At 30.8% G+C, this 12500-nt stretch overlaps 1 protein-coding gene across 1 annotated transcript in view; it reads left to right on the top strand.

Moving 5' to 3' along the window:
• Positions 1 to 12500, top strand: part of LOC147027470 (uncharacterized) — a 97003-nt gene that overhangs the window by 35522 nt on the left and 48981 nt on the right. The gene's annotated exons all lie outside the window — the stretch shown is intronic.

Genomic DNA, 12500 nt, shown 5'->3' with positions numbered 1-12500 from the left:
TTTTTCACTATCATAATTTGGGAGATATTTATTATTTGCTTTAGCATATCTTTTTGAACATACTTGTGATATTCCACCTCTCTTGGACTTCTCAATCATCAAAAGCATATCCACATCACTGATTAAATCTATATCTTGTTTTGTCATTTTCAACATTGCACTCCAAGCTAAACCAGGAGCTGTGAAATAGTGGGCAGGATCTAATCCATAACAATTTTTATTATGACAGAGTGATCTAAAAGCTTCAAACACATCAGCTAACAATAAAACATCTGTTTTTAGATATAAATCGTGATATTCTCCAAGGTTCTTTATCTTAAATATTTTCCATATTTCTTGTGCGTGTTTATATTCCTTATCACTTATCTCTTCTTCATAAAGGTTATTATAGAAACTTTCTTTTGAAGGAAGTTGTGTTTCTTTAAATCTCATAAATGAATCCATATAATCATAAGGATAAATTCCCTTACTTGTAAGAATTTTCTCTTTACTTTGAATTTCATTCCTTGTTTGAATTTCCTCTCTCGTAAGAATTCCTTCTTTAATCAGAATTTCATCTTTAATCTGAATTTCCTCTTTAGTTCGAATTTTCTTTATAATTAGAATTTCATCTTCAGTTGGAATTTCCTCTTTACTTTGAATTCTCTCTTTAATCTGAATTTCCTCTTTAGTGAGAATTTCCTCTTTTGGAAAGAATGAATTAAGATTTGGAAAAGAGTCTGTGGAGCTTAGATTTGATGCGAGGTAGGCTAGTGGTGTTCCCATAAACTTGTAAGAATCTAAAAACCTAATACGAGTTATAGGTTTTGTGAATATCATTTTTGAAAATGAAATATACTTTTGACTTGTGTTTGTTATGGCAGAAATATTCCCTGGTGTTTTTGAAAGTTCATTTATAAATAGATGTGTATCATAGTTGGCGCTGTTGTGAAGAAAGACTGGAATAAAAGAAGGTAATTTATAATTAAGATTACAACAGGAATGAGCGGGACCTCTATATTTACCAGTAAGATGACAATGGTCTCTAACTTTAGACTCCTTAATTTCCCCTCACAAATATGACAGATATTGTTCATTCTAAATTCTAATTTTTTCTTCTTTGGTTAATTTCATCGGTTCATTTGTTTCTTTCATTAATTTAGTGAGTCTTATACAATCCTTTTCTAATCGTTTTACAAACTCTTGTGAAGCATTTTTTCCACGATAATGTTCAAGTTTGTTATACTTTTCTCCAACAGATGATTTGATATAATAACAAAAACCACAAGGAATATGTTTTTGATATTTATTTGTATATGGTTCTTTTGGATTAGGAGAAGCAGTATTTATCTTTTTAAGGATACATTCAAAATCAGCGTATATCACAAATGGGTGCATGATAGATTTATTATAATCTTCAAAATAAATCTTTTCACCAGGTTTAGGCATTGTAATTACAGCTGATTTATGATTACTACAATATTTTGAATGTTGTTCTAATCGTTCTTTTGTATGAAATGAATTAAGACATCGCTTACAAGGATATATTTTGTTTGCTGTTCTGAATACCTGAGAAGAGATTAATCTTGATAAATTATTGATGTATGTGTAATGTGAATTCTTTCCAACACTAAAATATAAAAGGTCAATGTGTGTTTCTTCATTTTTATAGTTGTTTGAAATTTTTAATATTTGAACTTTGTTTGTATCCGTTAATCCATATACATTAATAGAAAGATTATTCTTTTTCTCAAATTTAGGAATATCTGTTAATGGCATTGGGAATTTAAAATCTTTAATGTCCAAGGTATTCTCATATTTCATATATTGTTTTACTCTTTCTGAATTACATTTTGATGGATGTAAGTGAGCAAGAACAGACCAGAGAAAACATTTATTATCATTGTTCTTAATATTAACAACTGCCTTCTTTAGTTTTATTTCTTTTGGTAATTCAATATAAGAAGAAGCTTTAAGAGGGTTTGATTTTTAGAATGTGTATATCTAAAAAGATGATTTTTTTAATATTGAATCCACTTCCTACCACTGTATTATCAACATCCTCCTCTTGTCTTGATAGTTCTTCATAAACCCCACTATTCAAAAAATCTTGAAATGATGTTATAAAATGAAGATCTGTTCTCATATAAGGAGTTTGTTCTTCATCTTGTCTTTTCATATTCATTTTCACTCCCATATAAAACTTTAAAGTTTTTATTTCTTTTAATGTCTTTTTAATAAATTTTTCAACATCGGGTTTCACTATTTCAATTGATTCAGCTATTGATGATGGACCGGGTTCTCCAAATTGAAAAATCCTTATTTTTATATGCCCTTTAAATGCCTCATCAGTGTTTTTAATATAATAGTCTCCCTTTACTTTAAACTCATTTTTCTTGTGTTTTTGTGATTGAAGATGTTGATTATAACTACTCTTCAAAACATCCTTTGAACAGATATCACAATGTTTTCTTTCCAACTCAAGAGGAGATATTTGATGAAATAGATTAAATGTGTGTTTGTTGGTTCGGAGGTGTTTTCTATAATGTTTATATTCGTGATTACAAACATCGCAGTACGTTGTATTCACCATATTTATAGAATAAAACTTTGCTTAAACTAAAATTTTCTTGATGAAAATTTCGTTTAATTTATAGGTGAATCTGTGCTTAAAAACATTTTATCCTCCAACTTTTTCACTTAATAAATACAATGTTTCAAGACACAAAAGACAAGTTTCAATCAATCTCTTCATCTGTTAAAGATACTGAGAAATATGTCAAGGATGTAAAATTGAACAAAGATAAATATAACAACTATTGGATAAAAACTATTATGGTAAATAATATGAGTTCTTCAATTTCCTTCAGTGGAAGGGCTTTTAGTATACCTGGTAGAACATCAATTAAAGTATCTCTAACAAAAGTTTCTCCTCTCCTTCTAGTAATATATTCAAAACTAGAAAAAGCAATGAAACAAGAAAAAGTATCAAAGAACAAAAACCTTATGGATGAAGCTTTAGAAAGAAAAGATAAGACCATCTGTAATATGCAAGGAGAAATTTGTATTTTTTTCAACAACCCTAAAGATGTAAATCTTGATGAAATAAAGGATGTTAATATATCAGGTGAAATGACATTTCGTTCAATAGTAGTTAACGATAATTTTAAAATTACCTTTAATATAAAAAATGTTGTCGTTGAATCTGATAATGAAAAAAAGTATATCGATATCGATGGTAATATACAACTAAAAGTATAGATGAATTTCAGTTTAAGTAAAGTTTTACTTTATAAATATGCTAGACTTTCCTGATTCTCCATATGACAAATTTGAGAATTGTCCTGCGTGTGAAAGACAGGGATTAAACACAGAGTCAAAAGCCTATAAACAATGTATATTCTGTGATTATCTTCTAATTAATGATAATAAAAAATATAAAAAGGAAAATAATTCTTTTAGATTTACACCAAAAATGAATTACTTTACAAGATTGATTAGAGAAATGAATGTAAAGTATGAGGATGATAACACACCTTTCCTTACAAGGGAAGAAACTGAACGTATAAGAGAAATGTTCAAAGGATTGTTGTTGTATATTATTCATGGATGTAATTTTCAGGGAAATATCAACACAAGATATTGTATAAATAAAATAATGGATTATCTTGAAATTAAACCTGAACTTAGGATAAAATATAGAGTTTCTAAAAAAGCCAATAATAAATTAAATAACCTGTTTTTCAAATATATAAATGAATGATTTTTTACCTATTTGGGAAAATAAGATAAAATTTAACAACCATAAAAATCTCCCAAATTCATTAAGATGTCTCATAGTTGGTTCAAGTGGATGTGGAAAAACCTGCTTACTTTTAAAAATGCTCCTCACTCCCAACTTTTTAGATTATGATAATTTAATAATTTTCACAAAGTCGAGTTTTCAACCAGAGTATCAACTACTCTCACAAGGTTTTAATGCTGGTCTTCAAAAAGAAGATATAATAGGTTTATTTAAACGTCAAAAAAACCTAAATGATTATAACATTGAAGATATAATTCAACTATTTTGTGATACACAGAGATGTAAAAAGAAATCAAATCTTATAACTTGTATTCTTAGTGATAATACGGATGATATACCGTCTCCCCAAGATTTGGATAAATCAAAAAAGAACCTCGTTATCTTTGATGATTGTGTTAATGAGAGAAACCAAACGGTAATGGACAGCTACTACACAAGAGGGAGACATTCTTCTTGTAATTGTATTTATCTTAGTCAATCGTACTTTCAACTTCCTCGTCGTTCCATCAGAAACAATGCTAATACTTTTATTTTATTCAAGTTAAATTCAATAGATATCAATAATTTTTGGAGAGATAATTGTTCTACATTATGTAGTAAAAAGAAATTTGAGGATTATATGAAGCACACGACTGAAAAATATAAATATATTGTTGTGAAACAAGATGAGATATTAAGGGATATATTTTTTGTTTTATAAACAATTACATATATAAATGACAACTATTATTATAAATCTTGTGGGTAAATCTGCTTCTGGAAAAAACTTTCATAAATCAAGGTTCTTGTGTAGTACAAATGAGAATATTGTAAATTTACTTAAAAAACACCCCGTGATACGCATTGTATCAACAACAACTAGAGCAATAAGACCTGGAGAAGTAAAAGGTGAAGATTATCACTATATTTCAGTGGAGGAACATATGCGATTGAGGAATGAAGGACAAATATTTGAGGAGGTTTCTCTTGGTACAACAAAATATTCACATTGTAAGAGTGAGTTAAAGAAACTAAAATCTGGTGGTGTTGGGATATTAGAAACTAATCCAGAAGGAACGAGACAAATTATTAAATATCTGAGCGGAGTGAAGATTTTATCATTCGGTTTTGATGTTGATGAAGAAACTCAACACAAACGTATGAAAAGCAGAGATGCAAGGATTAGTGAAGAAGAAATTACAACTCGCATTAATGTTAATAAAGAATTTGATGAAATATTTAAAGAAAAGGATTTATTTGAACACATCTACTTGAATGATGAAGAAAAGGAAAATTTCCCTGTTGATCTTTACAATTCATTAAATGATATTTTACAATAAATAAATGGATACAAAAGAAAGAGCAAGAAGATTTAAGGAACATCAAGAGTTGGTTTCAAAAGTTGTAAAACAACAGGAAGACATAAAGAAGAAACGCAGACAGAAACTAACGGGCGAAGAAGCATTTGAAAAAAAACAAGAGAAATTTTTTAAACCACTTTTAAAAACTTCCCAAGAAAAATGAAAGATGTTTCCACAGTTCCCACAGTAGAATATACTCCTAGAAAGCTTCAAATGTTAAAAGATTTCAGTCAAATGACGGAGGAAGAATTAGAGCATTTAGGAGAATTAGAATATGATGATGAAGGTTTATTTCAACAACTGGAAGAGATTAATCAACCCCCTGATTATATTGTGAATGCTGTTCAAAACAATGAATATTCAGCGGATTCAAAAACCAAAGCAGGACTCATTCCAACAGAACAACCAGCAATATTTCATCTTGTTCAAGAAAAGGTATTGATATTTAATGATGAATTAAGGTTCTTAAGTTCTGCTCAACCCCTGTTAAACTAACTCCGAGATTAATGTTTCTTCTCACAAAAGATGGAAGACAAGGTTCAACTGTGAGGGATGAATCAAAGTATATTGATAAACCATTGGATATGGAAAATAATGATGATAGAGTATATATTGATTTGCTGAACACTCTAAATTATAAGGTTATTCTTTCTGGTAAAAGTAGGAAGAATGAGAAGGAGAAACACATTATTCAGGCTTTAAGTATCCTTGGTTCAGGTATTAGTTTTCTTCCAAATGACCCATCGCAATTAGTTAATAGACTGTTATTGTTGTTCGGCAGTAAGAAGGCTGGAAATAACAATTGTTTTAATGAAGCATCAGCCATTTTAGACCAGTTGATGAACATGAAAATAATTAATAAATCTCAATATAAAGACATTTTATCTCATATTAAATAAGATGAGAAGCACAATCCTGAGTTTTAATTTCACAACAAGCGACCACACATCTTCATTCCCATACCCACTACAACTTGACACAACAAAAGAATATGAGGCATCTTTATTGTCCATGGAGACTTATAATACCTTATTTAATATAACCGAGAAAAATGACAAGTTTAGTTATAATCCGGGAAGTGGATACAAAACGATAACAGTCTCACCCGGAGCATACGAGATTTCTCAAATATCTTCCGAAATTGCTCGTCTTATGAAAGAACAGGGTGATGAACCAAAAAATATTGTTATAAACATTCAAAAACATACTTCAAAATCAACGATTAAAGTTAAAAATAACTACAAGGTTGATTTCACAATTGATAATTCATTTAGGGAGTTATTAGGTTTCTCCTCAAAAAAGATTGAAACTAATGGGACGTTTTACAGTGATAATGTCATTCAAATATCCTCAGGAATAAATTCGGTGTTAATTCACTGTGATTTGATTGATGGTGCTTATAATGATGGATTAAAAACAAATACAATATTTTCATTCAGCGCATACTCAACCCCAATTGGTTATAAATTCAATATGGAGCCTAAAAATTTGGTTTATCTACCTGTGTCAGGAAAAACCATACACAGAGTAAATTTTAGGATAACCGACCAAGATAATCGTGTGATCTCTTTTAATGGAGAAGTTATATCCATCAGAATTCACCTACGTGAAGTTTTTCAATAAATAAATACGATGGTTATTGTGAGGAAGCACGAGTTGGGAAAATATAAAATAATTACAGGGGATGGGATGTTCCTTTCCCCGTACTACAAGGGTGAAGGTATGTATCTTGGTAGAGGATACTATAAACCTAAGAGACAAAGGGGTGTCGGACATCAATTTAGAGGAGATGGGATAATTGATACTCTCATGGGTATTGGTTCAACTATTCTTAAACATAAAGACCTAATTGGTTCAACTGCTTCTGCTGTGGGAAATGTAGCAGGTGCTGTAAAGAGTATAAAAGATGCTCAGAAAGAATCTCATAAATTACAAGCAATAAAAGAAATTAAGAAAGGTAAAACTCAGTTGTCCCCCCAAGAACGACAGAAAATAATTCAAATACTTGGATCAGGGTTTCAAAAGTTTTAACATCTTTTTCCTAAATAAATACAAGTATGGAAGCAATTGATAGTATCTATGATTTGGATGATACTATTATTATCTCAAACTCCACTAAAAAAGAAGATTACTTCAAGGTAAATGCAATAACTGGAACAGACTGGAATACAAATGGTACAAAAAGTTTTGAAATAAATAATCAACAAACCTATTTGAATCTCTCCGAAAGTTTCTTGTTGTGTAAATTTAAATTCACTAAGGCTGGGAATAACACAAACGCTACACTTGTAAATGATTTCTTCTGGAAAATGTTTGATAGTGTGCGATTGTATATTGGAACACAAGAAGTTGAAGCGGTTGATTATGTCTCTGCTGTATCTGAAATGATGAAATTTACACTCTATACATTCAGTGATAGAATGGGAAAGGGGTCTGTCGAAGGTTTTATTCCTGATATGTCAACGGGAACAAACACAGACCCTGGGTATACTCAAAGGAAAGGAATGTATAATGATGATACAAAAGCAGAAAATAGTTTTACTGTGGCAGTTCCTCTTAAAGGTATATTTGGATTTTGTGATTATGATAAAGTTCTGTATGGTCTTAAAATTAGATTTCAACTACAAAGGAATGATAATGAAAATAGATTGCTTTTTGGTGTTGGTAATGCTTTTGGTGATCAGAATAAATTTGTAATTGAGGAGATGAGTTGGTATATCAGTGAATATACTCCTAATCTTAAAACAGAAGAGATGTTGAATCGAAGACTTAACTCAAAAAAACCACTCAGTGTATCATACCTCAAAAGAAGATGTCAACACGTTAAACTCAATCAAACTACTTACACGTGGAATTTGGGTGTTCTGGAAGGAAAGCCACGATATCTGTGGATGATTTTTAAAAAGCCAGATGGTGATACTGCGACTGATAAGAATAATGCATTGACTGATAATGCTAAGGTGAAACAACTTCGCGTTTCTCTAGATGGAACATTTTATCCACGAGATAGATTGGAAATTAATTGGGAAAAGAATGATTTTGCTGAAGCATACAAGTCTTACCAAAAGGTGTGTGAAAGTAATGGAAATAAAGAACCTATTTTGGATATGACAGCATTTAAAAGTTTGTATACAATCTATACGTTTGACCTGAGCGCTCAAAAAGAAACTATAAAGTCTAATCGAGTGGATACTTCCCTATACATTGAAAGAGGAGAGAGTGAAGAAGTTGATACATATTGTTTGCTTTTGGAAGAAACAGAATTGCAGATTAATACAGATAATGGTGTGATGATTAGTCTCACATAATTTTTTTGTTAAATAAATGAGTGGCAAAGTACCAACTGGGGTATATGTTAATCAAATCAATCTTCATAAACTATCATCTTGTGTTCAAAATCAAAAGCCTTGTACGATTAACGTTAATACAATTCAGAGAAAAGGAGCAGTAAGAATTGATGTTTTGCTCACAAGAGAACAGGTTAAAATCTTGAATGACACTGGCTCACTTAAAATTAAAATGACAAAACCAATGTTGAAAAAATATTCAATAAGAGAGACGAGTGGAGGATTTCTCCCATTTCTAATTCCTTTATTTGCTGGTTTAAGTGCGGTTGGAGCATTGACGGGTGGTATTTCAACAGCGGTCAAAACTGCCAACGAAAGGAAGGCTCAACTCCAGGCTCAAAAAGAATTGGAAAGACATAACAAAGAGTTGGAGAAACAAATTAGTGGAAGTGGTGTAATTGTAGATTTTGCTGAAAAACTTGAAGGTCTGCCTGATAAAGCGAGATTGTTAGTTGGAGATATGCTTTCTTCTATAGCACAAGCAGGTGTAAAATTAACGAAAAGAGGTAATGGATTATATCTTTCTAATAAATAAATGAGCATTGATGAGTGGTTGAAAGAATTTGGAAAGAATACAACATCAAATTTACAACTTGTCAAATATTGTAAGAAATTAAAAATTCATAATGTGGTTATTTGTATGAGAGATGAATTAACAAATGTGTCGAAACATACAAAGAATATTATTATGAACTTAGAAGATAATGATGGGAACGGTTCTCATTGGGTTTGTATTTTTAATAGTCAAGACAAATATTATTTTGATAGTTTTGGTCTTCCACCACCTGTTGAAGTCATAAAATTCTTACAGAATGGTGTTTATCAAACATTTCAAGTCCAAGAATTAAATTCCAAGTGTTGTGGTCAATTATGTCTATATGTGTTATTTCAACTCAACAAAAATAAAAAATTTTATGATATTATTTTTAATCTAATATAAATGACTTATGTTGGTAAAGATGGTTCTATCTTTGGTGTATCTCAAGAACTGGATATTGATTTATCAAATTATTATACAAAGGCACAGGCTGAACGATATAAATATAATATAAACAAAAATATTAACATGAAAAATGCTTATAAATTAAAAAATTATCCAAGCCCGACTGACGCGAATGACTTGGTGAGATTAAGCGATTTATCACAATATATATACTTAAATAAAACGGCTGTGTATTCTAAAGATACAGAAGTGTTGATATTATCTCCAGGTCATACAGAATTCACAGTTCGAATTAAAATAAATTTTTATAAAGAAGGGCGTATCGTTTGTATGAGAATAGAACAATGGGGGTATGATATGAATGATTTAGGGTATAATTGGTCATTTAAAATTAACCTCGAAGACCTGGAACAATTAAATCAGTCTCGTAAGGAAGAATATTATCCACTTGGTATCGAGAATGAGTTTTGTGGAGCCACGATTAGTAAACAACAAATAAAAGAATTTAATAAGGGTAAATATAATAATGGTTTTGCCCTTGTTTATCTCATGAAAACAGAAAAAACAGGATTATATATAATAAGTAAGGAAATACAAAATGATTTAACGATGGGAAGATGGGGAGGTGTTTCGTGCCATAATATTATTCTAACATATATTTCTAATACATAAATGACAGCAAGAAGGCTTCAAGAAAATTATCATTTCTGTGTTCAAGCATACCTTCAAGAAAAGGGTATTCGGTATTTTAATAAATATGTTCTACAACATAAGAATGAGGTATTTTCAATAAAAGATTGGCATTATGCTGATGTTGATAAACCAACAACTTTAGATTTAATTAGAATGTTAAATAATGAAAAAATTATAAGGTTAAGAAAAGGTAAGGCTCTTTTAGAAATTCAAAAGAAATTTTATTGGTATCCTGTTGTAAAAAAATTATTTTGGATACAGGAATAACAAGAAATCCTGATGAATATATGTATAATATTCTATGGGGTGTAAACGATTCAAGTATAGTAAGGGATGAGGAAGGAGTTGAAGAAGAGAGGGAAGAGGAGGAAAAGGAGGAGGAGGAGAGAGAGAAGGAGGAAAGAGAGAAGAGAGAGAGGGAGGAAAGAGAGAGAATGAATACATATCAAAATATGGAAACCAGTGAGATTCAAAAAAGAATAGAGGTATTAAAGAAATTAACTTATCTCACCAGGGAGGAATACAAAGAATTAAAAAGTCTATTTGCAATACTTTCGACAAGACTATCGACATCGAGAAGACATGTATTTTAATTCAAGTTTTTTCTTAAATAAATGGAGGAGAGAGTGAAGGCATTTCTAAGGATTCTTTATGTTTTAAAAATTAAGATTCAAATGTGCATGTTGGAAACTAAAAAGGTTTTTGCACTCTGCAGAAATTTTTCTCATAAATAAATGAGTTATTGTCTCAAATGTAAAAAGAAAACTAATACTAAAAATATTTCATATATTAAAAGTAAAAATAACAGGGTTATACAAAAAGGTATATGTTCGGTGTGTGGTTCAAAAAAATCAATTTATCTCCAAACACAAACTCGGAGGAGATATACAAAAGTTTTTATCAGGAAGTAAATTTACAACTACTGGAATACCAGGGGAATTACATCTTCCAGGGTATTCTTTCTGTGGTCCAGGCACAAACTTGGATAAAAGATTAGATGAGGCAGACAATCCTAAATCCTGGAGTAAACCAATCAATAGAGTTGATGAAGTGTGCATGAGACACGATATTGATTATGGGAATACCACAACGTTGGAAGAAAAGCATGAAGCCGATAGAGAAATGTTATATAATTTGTCTCTGATACAAAATCCAACCTTGAGAGAAAAAGTTGATAGGTTCATCGTGAAGAAGATGATTAGTGCTAAATTGAAACTTGGACTTGGAAATTCAAAAAACTTATAGGCTCTAATGATGCCATTAAGACTGAAGAGCAATTAGCTGATGAATTACATAAACCAATATTCACAAAGTTTCAGAGAAGGAAAGTTTATTCCAAGGAAGTTGATTATATCTGGTCTGCTGATTTGATTGAACTCAATAATGATAAGGGGTACAAGTATGCTTTAACCGTTATTGATTTGAGGAGTAGATATGCGTGGGTTGTCCCTTTAAAAAACAAAACAGGTAATACTCTTGTGTTAGCTTTTCAACAGATATTTAATAAAAGTAAGAGAAAACCTAAGAAATTGTGGACTGATGAGGGTAGAGAGTTTTATAACAAGACATTTATGAATTTTTTAAAAAATAACAGTATTACATTATACAGTACCTTTAATGAAGGGAAGGCAGTTGTTGTTGAACGTTTTAATCGTACCTTAAAAGAGAGACTATATAAAAAATTCACACAACTCGGTTCACAACAATGGTTATCTTTTATTCAGGATATTGTGGATAAGTATAATGACACGATTCACACGTCAACGAATATGAAGCCATCAGAAACATTTACAAAATTAAAATATGAAAAAGAGATTAATGTCAGAAAACCTAAGTTCAAAGTTGGTGATATCGTAAGAATATATAGGTGGAAATCTCATTTTGAAAAGGGTTTTACTGAACGATGGACGAAAGAACTTTTTAAAATTGTTGATGTAATAGATACAGTTCCTTGGACTTATAAAATATATGATTTGGAAGGGGAAGAGATTTTAGGTTCATTTTATTCACAGGAATTACAAAAGACAAAACTAAGCATATAATACACCTTTGTGGACACTAGAGGGACAAGTCCGAGGTGTATAACAGTATATAATGTGTGTCAAGGGGGACGTTCTTAGATCTGTGAACCCCAAACACAGAATCCTCAACTGAATAGTCAAGGCTTAACTTTTGTTTGTGTGTGTGTGTGTGTGCAATGGGAGCAATAGGTTGGCGCTTCACTCCCTCCTACTATACACCGTTGTGGACACTCGAGGGCCAAGTCCGAGGTGTATAACAGTATATAATGTGTGTCAAGGGGGACGTTCTTAGATCTGTGAACCCCAAACACAGAATCCTCAACTGAATAGTCAAGGCTTAACTTTGTTTGTTGGTGTGTATGTGTGTGTGTC

The sequence above is a fragment of the Eptatretus burgeri genome, chromosome 4, assembly GCF_056783735.1.
Source record: "Eptatretus burgeri isolate ZD-2024b chromosome 4, Ebu_testis_v1, whole genome shotgun sequence".
NCBI classification, from domain to species: Eukaryota; Metazoa; Chordata; class Myxini; order Myxiniformes; family Myxinidae; genus Eptatretus; species Eptatretus burgeri.
This window is presented reverse-complemented; position numbering and strand designations above follow the sequence as displayed.